Raw genomic sequence first — 8,994 nt, forward strand, 5'->3', positions numbered from 1 at the left:
TTTTTCGTACATTTTCTTTTTTCAACACATGTCTACATTTTTAAATCACCTTGTGTATTTTTCTCATACACGTCGAACATATTTAGAGCATGATGTATATTTTCCAATTGCATGTTAAACAACTTAAAGGCACATTGAACATTTTTAATTGACACGAACATTTTTTTAAAAAACAAAAGGATCCTTTTGTACATTGTATATTTTTTTTCTAAAATTTCATGATTTTTTTTAGAATGCATGATTTAATTTTTTTTGACACATTCAACTTTTTAATTCCATCAACATTTTTTAATTACACGAACATTTGTTTACATTGTAAAAAAAATTAATGTCATGAACATTTTTTTGAAATGCGTGAACATTTAAAAAATGTCACATACATTGTTTTGAATGCCATCAAAGTTTTTTGAATTATGTGAACATTTTTATAAAATTATATAGTTTTTTTAAATACAAACATTTGTTAAGCGTCACAAACATTTCTAAAAGTTGTGCCAATATTTTTTTAACACTGCATTATCATTTTCGGAACGTGCAATGAACATATTTGAAATTTAAATATAGTTAGTTGTTTATGTAGCATTACTCTGCATATTAGCTTTCTTATCATCGATTCATATTATCATATTTATATTTGCTTTATCAAAATGCATTATATAGTTAGTGCTTATGAAGAAATTTCTGTGGTAAACTTTTCTTGAATTGTACCCCATGAAATAAACATGGTTAAGGACTTTACGGAGCCGTTGAAAACTGCTAATCTAAGTCCATCCTTCTTATGCCTTCAAACTTTGTTGTGGTGTAGATTTTGATAGGCATCACTATCTGAACTGTTGTTTAGTTCGACGTTTCCATCAAATTGCATGTTTTGCAACAAATCAATCTTAATGTTTAGTTGTACAAATATTTTCCTATTTATACCATGCACATTAATAAAAAAAGGTGTCAATGTTGTTCTTTAGTCATACATTGTATGCCTTTGATCTTCATTTTATTCTAGTGGTGCGGTGAAGCTGCCCACACATACACGCCGTCATTTCCTACCTTGTCCTATCTGATTTGGCCGAGTATATGAACAATACCATAGTCTATTATTCCTATTTTAAATTGTGTCTCTTGATTTGTCTATATGAAATGGGATGAAATCGACAGTACACTAACCATGGTTATTTATATAAATACAAAACCGGTTTTTTGTCTGCTTGTTTCTCATTCAGAATACTAAGCCTGATATGAGGGCAAAGTCTCTTGAGATAGTGAGACATACCCATTGTGTCTCATTGTTACAACAACTATAACTAAGAAGACAAAACATCTTAGGGATGGCAGGACAACCCCAAAGTCATGTCTAGAAGTAGTGTTCAAGATAGTCGCCAATTTCAGTGAAACAAGCTCACTGAAGTCGTCGCCTAAATAAGTTTGACCTTTTCAATCTCAACTCCAAGCAGAAATACATGGTACAACTCTACCCTGATGGGAAGTTGAATCTCTAAGGAAAATCACGAAGAAATCTAACACACACATTGTTCCTAACCAGCTAGAGCTGGAGGATATAAGCATCAAACAAGGACAATCTCATCAGCTTGTTCAGTTGCTCGTGCATCAGCTTCGGGGCAAGGTTACCATTTCTTAAGTTGTGTTGATGTGGACTAAATCTCTAGAATTATTTTGTTTGTTACATTAATTTGCATTGTGGGCAACTTGGACGCACAATGGATGTAATAAGTGTAATTTCCTATTTTATAGTGCATGTATATTCTTAATTATTGTATTCTACAATCCGCTAATGGGCCAAATGTATTTTAGCCATTAACAGCCAAAATAACCATACGCCACAAATTAGCCAAAATAATCATGGGCTACAAGTGGGTCGAAAGCAACAGAGGCCACAAACGGGCCGAAAGCACCATGGATAGTGGACGAGTCGAAAGACACCATGGGTTGCTAATGGCCGGAAAGACACCATGGCGATAATGGAACCAAATGAACTATGAGATTTAAATGGGCCAAAAGCCACCGGAGGCTGAAAATGGTCGAAATACACCATGGGTTGTAAACTGGACTGAAAGTCACCATGCGTCAGAGACTAGCAAAAGACACCACCGGCTGTTAATGAGCCAAAATACACCGTGGACCACATATGAGCAAAAGACATTAGGTGGTGTATGGGCCGAAAGTATCAGTGGACCATAATCATGGCGAATGACCCACAAGTCGGTAATGGGCTGAATTCGCGTAGATCCTAATGGGTCATACACATCCGGGTCGTAAAAGGGTTGTTTGCAAGCAGGCCGTTAAGGGGCGTTTAATGGGCAAGATCTGCCTAGTTTGGACAAAGCCCCATAGGACTTAAACATGCCTTTGGACTAGGATGACCTTTTGTCTAAACTTCCCTCTATTTGGTTGCGCCAAGCGTCATTACTTCATTCGTTCATGTGACCCATTGTACATGCGACATTTGTTCCAATTAGTTGCCGAAGTGTGTGAAAGTGCAACTATCCCTAGGTGGTTTTGGTAATTCATAACAACATATAGCTCATTGAGGTAATGCTATCCCAAGATGACTATTTCAGGAAAGCTCAATGATTGGCATGGCATGGATGTGAAAGTGGAACCCTCAAAATGCTAAGGACAAAGGATTGGCTCAAGCTCAAAAGCTCAAGACTCTTCATTTTATATTTTAGTGATCCAAGATCACATTGAGTCTTTAGGAAAAGCCAATACTATCAAGGAGGGATGAGGTGTTGCTTAATGAGCCTCTTGCTTCATGTGCTTAGTGATATGCTCCAAAACCCTCAACTACTTTCCCATATCCACATATGACCTAAACCCTAAGCCAAACTCGGTCCTACCGATTCTTTCTATCCGGCGCCACCGAGTTTCACTTGTCATAAGCCACTGCCAAACCCTAGCAATTCGGTTCTACCGATAGGGATCTCGGTCTCACTGAGATGGGATTGCAAACTCTCTGTTTCCCTTTCGTAACTTTTCGGTCTCACCGAAAGAGCGATTCGGTCCCACCGAGATTGCAGTGTAAACTCTTTGTTTCCTTTTTGTAACTTTTCGGTCTCACCGAAAGAGCAAATCGATCCCACCGAGTTTACCTGACCAACTCTCTGGTTAGCTTATTACCAAACTCGGTCTCACCGAGTTTGTGTAATCGGTCTCACCGAGATTACGTTATGCCCAAACCCTAACCATATTGGTCCTACCGAGTTGCATGTCAGTCCCACCGAAAATCTCTAACGGTCACTAGGTTTACCTTTTCGGTCCGACCGAGTTTGTTGATTTGGTCCCACCGAGATTGGAAAACTGTGTGTAACGGTTGGACTTTGTGTGGAGGCTATATATACCCCTCCACCTCCTCTTCATTCGTGGAGAGAGCCATCAAAACACATACACAATTCCAACTCATATGTTCTGAGAGAGAACCACCTACTCATGTGTTGAGACCAAGATATTCCATTCCTACCATATGAATCTTGATCTCTAGCCTTCCCCAAGTTGCTTTCCACTCAAATATTCTTTCCACAAAATCCAAATCCTATGAGAGAGAGTTGAGTGTTGGGGAGACTATCATTTGAAGCACAAGAGCAAGGAGTTCATCATCAACACACCATTTGTTACTTCTTGGAGAGTGGTGTCTCCTAGATTGGATAGGTGTCACTTGGGAGTCTCCGACAAGATTGTGGAGTTGAACCAAGGAGTTTGTAAGGGCAAGGAGATCGCCTACTTCGTGAAGATCTACCGCTAGTGAGGCAAGTCCTTCGTGGGTGATGGCCATGGTGGGATAGACAAGGTTGCTTCTTCGTGGACCCTTCGTGGGTGGTTGCTTCTTCGTGGACCCTTCGTGGGTGGAGTCCTCCATGGACTCGCGCAACCATTACCCTTCGTGGGTGGAGCCGTCCGTGGACTCGCGCAACCGTTACCCTTCGTGGGTTGAAGTCTCCATCAACGTGGATGTAGGATAGCACCACCTATCCGAACCACGGGAAAAACATCTGTGTCTCCAATTGCATTTGAATTCTCCAAACCCTTCCCTTTACATTCTTGCAAGTTGCATGCTTTACTTTCCGCTGCCAATATACTCTTTGCATGCTTGCTTGAATTGTGTGATGATTGCTTGACTTGTCCTATAATAGCTAAAATCAGCCAAGAACTAAAATTGGGAAAAGGTTAAGTTTTTATTTGGTCAAGTAGTCTAATCACCCCCCCCTCTAGACATACTTTCGATCCTACAAGTGGTATCAGAGCTTTGGTCTCCATTTGCTTTGATCTCCATAGCTTTTGGTGGTCATAGCCTTGGTTTCACAACCTAGGAGAGTATGGCGTCTAGCGAGGGAAATTATCACCGTAGAGGTCCTTACTTTGATGGTACTAATTTTGCTAGTTGGAAGCATAAAATGAAAATGCATATTCTTGGACATAACCCCGCCATTAGGGCTATTGCGTGTGTTGGTTTGGAAGGTGACTTCTTTGATGGGAAAGAACCAAACCGTGAAGCTACCGCGGATGAGTTGAAGATATTGCAATACAATGCTCAAGCTTGTGATATTCTCTTCAACGGATTGTGCCCCGAAGAATTCAACAAAATCAGCCGTCTTGAGAATGCAAAGGAAATTTGGGACACTTTGATTGATATGCACGAAGGTACCGACTCCGTCAAGGAATCCAAGTTGGATGTGCTTCAAAGTCAACTTGACAAGTTCAAAATGAAGGATGGTGAAGGTGTCGCTGAAATGTACTCTAGGCTTGCTCTCATCACAAATGAGATTGCCGGCTTAGGAAGTGAAGAGATGACCGATAGATTCATCATCAAGAAGATTCTAAGAGCCTTGGATGGAAAATATGATACCGTGTGCACATTGATCCAAATGATGCCCAATTACAAAGATCTCAAGCCAACGGAGGTGATTGGAAGAATTGTTGCTCATGAGATGTCACTTAAGGATAAAGAGGAACTTCACAACAAATCAAGTGGTGCCTACAAAGCCTCATGTGAAGTCCCTACATCATCAAGTGAGAAACAAAACTTCAATGAAGAATTGAGCTTAATGGTGAAGAACTTCAACAAGTTCTACAAGAGTAGAAGCAAAGATAGAAGCTTCAAGTCAAGGTCCTACAATGACAAAAGATCTTCTAGTCGAGAGCGAAACTGCTACAGTTGTGGAAGACCCGGACACTATTCCAATGAGTGTACGGCTCCCTACAAGAGAAGAGAAGATTCTCCAAAAAGAAGAAGCAAAGAATCACCACCAAGAGAGAGGAGTAGAGATGATCGTTATGAACGAAGATACTCACGGAGAAGCAAGGATTCGGAAAGGAAGGAAAAATCATCAAGGAGCTACACAAAACGAAGACATCAAGCTCATGTTGGTGAATGGGTATCCGGCTCCGACTCCGACAGCCACTCCGAGAGAAGTTATCACTCCGACTCCGAAGATACTCAAGATGAAGGTGTTGCTGGTCTAGCACTTGTGTCAACCAACTCCTACGACATATTTGACTCACCAAATGAAGGAATTGGAAGATGCTTCATGGCCAAAGGTCCTAAGGTAACACACCCCGAGTATGTTGATTTCAATAGTGATGAAGATGACTTGTTAGGTGATGATTTGCTTGTTGACAACTCTAGTGATGAATACTATGATGAAACGTCAATTAATCATGCTAATCAAGATAAAACGAATGAAAATGATAAGGAGAAGATTGAGGCTCTAACTAAAGAACTAAACACTCTTAAGTTAGCTCATGAAACTATCTTCGAAGATCATCGAGAACTTTTAAGAGCTCATGAGAAATTACGCTTTGAAAAGCTCAATCTTGAGCAAGAGCATGAGTTCTTAAAAGCAATCAATGATGATCTCCGCAAGAAAAGTTCTTCTTACATTGCCAAGCGTTTACTCTTATCCACTTACATGCCTCAAGTCAAGTCTAGTAACAAGAACAAGAAAGATTCTTCCTCTAGCAGTAACAATGATCATGCTAAATCCAATATTGTTGCTTCTAGTAGTTCTCTTGATTCCACTAATGATTCTCTTAGCCAAGTTACACTTGAGCAAGAAAATATCTTATTGAAGGGAATTATAGAGAAAGGAGTGTACAAAAGCCTTGCCGGGAGTAAGCAATTCGAGGAAATTGTGCGCAAGCAAGGAATGCACCGGAAGAATCAAGGTGTTGGTTTTGAACGAAAGTTCAATGCCAATGGAGTTGAGTGGGAAGAAGATCAATACCCCAAGACAAAGTTTGTTCCTCAACAAGAGAAGTATGATACTTCTTTCAAGGGGACACAAGCTCAAGATGATCTTCCACCACAAGACTACAAGCAAAAAGGCAAGGACAAGCTTCAAGAGGAAATTGATGCATTTGAAGAAGCTCCTAAGACCTTAGTCAAGTGGATTCCCAAGACTACTTCAAGTTCCACTTCATCAAGTACGACTACAACTCCAAGGATTCCCATCAAGATGGTGTGGATCCAAAAGAACAAGAACTAGAGAGTTCTTGAGCGTGACTCCTCCAACATACTTCACTCTTATCATTTTGGCAAGAACAAGTGCAATCAACTTTCACATCTTGCACTAGTTCAAGGAGTCACAAACCCTCTTGTTGGTAAGACAAGGGACAAGGTAACCTAAAAGTTTTCATGGACATCATCTTGTGTGTGCATCACTCTATGTCTATGGATATCCTTGTTTGTTCCTTGTGGGACTAACCCATGTAGGTAATGAAAGTGCAATTCACTAAAATGGATAGCTCCAAGTGATCTACATCAACATTGAGCATCCACATCTTCAACATCTACATGAAGTCATCATCGACAAAACCCGAGGTTAGTTCATCCCTCTAAGTGGGGATATCACATCTAGGGGGAGCTTTACTCTAAGACTTGAGCTAAAGCAACTCTAAAGATGTGAACACAACAATGCTTTATGTAAAAGTGGTAACCCCACTTGAGCTTAAACGATGAGTATGACCTATGATCAAGTGTTCTCACTTGACTCCTAAGTCAATATACTCATATATAGATGACCTTGTCATCGCAAATTGCTTGATAGATGCTAGAATTGGTTGTGCATGCCTTGTCACATATTTCATTTGCCATCTTATTGTGTGAGCATGCTGGTTGCATATTTTACTCATTCGAGGACATCCACTTGTTGTTTTGATTGTTTGGTTTTATTTCCTTTTGCCAAGTGGATGGACAAGAATGCCTAAGAACCTCCTCTAGCTATCTATGCTTTTCTCGTCTCAAACTCTATTCATGCTACATCACAAAATTTGATCAAGTCAGATTCGAACCACTCTGTGTGAGGAGCGCTCGGAGTCCCCGATTCGTCATAGACTTAAACTTCCAAAACCTCTTTATGATTCTCGGTCTGACCGATACCCTACTTTCGGTCCTACCGAGATCATTAAGTTGATCTAGGTTTTCGATCTCGGTGCAACCGATTTGAACCATTCGGTCACACCAAGTTGCAACAACTGTATATAGTTTTGCATCTCGGTGCCACCGAGTTGTTCCACTCGGTCACACCGACAGGGTCGGGCTATATATAGTCACGGGCAAAAATTTGGAAATTTCTCCGAACCCCTTCGCCCGCGCGATAGCCTGCTCTGCCAACTTGGTCTCCGGATCGTCTCCTCGCTGCCAGCCGCCTCCAGTCGCTGGTCTCCGTCGCCGTCAACGGAAAATCAACCCCGCCGTTGCCGCCGTAGCGAGTCTTCGCCGAACTAGGGTATGGACTCGATCTTTGTGCTATTCCCCAATCCGATTCTTAGCACATTGTGATCATCATGATTCTTGCCACGTTTGTTAAACTTCTATCCAGTCAATGAACTCGTAGATTAGGTTTAATTCGAAAATTTTAGGTTAGGTTTCCGCCGAAACCATCTCGGACCCACCGAGTTGAAAAACTCGGTCCCACCGATTTGGCTTATGCCATTGCACAAGTGAGACTCGGTCTGACCGAGAATTACTTATCGGTGTGACCGATTTTGGAACTCTGTGAAATCCTAGCAGTCTCGGTGCCACCGAACTGTGACTCGGTCTGACCGAGTTCACTAGTTTAGGTGCCAAAACTGCTTCGGTATCACCGAGTTTAGAAATCGGTAGATCCGAGATGCTTTCAGTGGGAAACTAAAACTAAGTTTTTGAATTATTCTTTTGCAAAAATCTCTGCATTTTGTGATGCTTATCCACTCTATCTCATCTATAACCTATTCACAAGGTCAGCAGTCAGAGTTCGCATCATGTCAGACCAAAGTGATAGCCAGAACTTGTCAGAGCAGCAAGTGCAGATGAGTGAGGGCACTAGTCCCTCAAGTTCCTCAGATGATGGCAGGAGGAGCACCCCTAGCAATCTGCCTAAAGCTGCCACAAGACAGAGAAAGAAGAGAACCTCAGACTCAGAAGATGAGGATTATGTGGCAGAAGAGGAAGCAACTTCCAAGAGAGTTGAGCCAGCACAGGGCATAAAACCAGGGATGAAGATCAAAAGGCCAGCAGGCAGGCAGCCTATGTCAAAGGCCAGAGCTTCAACTGAGAAGCCCACTCCCATTGAGCCAGTTGCTGCTGAAGGCAAGAAGAGGAAAGAAAGGGTGAAGAAAACTGTAGCCAGAGTGCTTGGTAAGGCTTCCATCATGGAAGATGAGGAGGAAGAAGAAGAGGTAGCTGCACCAGCACCTAAGGCACCCAAGCTGATGGGTGATGCCATAAGAACAGGGGCAACCGCTTCCAAGGCCAAGCCAGCTCCAAAGCCAAAGCCAAAGAGGAACACAAGAAGCATCCCAGGTACTGAGAAGAACAAGGCCCCAGTGCCTGAAGCTGCAGAAGAAGAAGAAGAGAATGTTCTTAGAAAGCTCAAGCCCAAGATCCCAGACCACAACGATGCTCATCCTGTGGCTGAGGATATGAAACTCAGGAGAGATTCAGGGCTCCGGAAGTGGAGAGAAGCAGACCCGTATGCTTCAAGGAGAAGGACTGCAGTTGACTAC

The sequence above is a fragment of the Triticum aestivum genome, chromosome 3A (assembly GCF_018294505.1).
Source record: "Triticum aestivum cultivar Chinese Spring chromosome 3A, IWGSC CS RefSeq v2.1, whole genome shotgun sequence".
NCBI lineage: Eukaryota > Viridiplantae > Streptophyta > Magnoliopsida > Poales > Poaceae > Triticum > Triticum aestivum.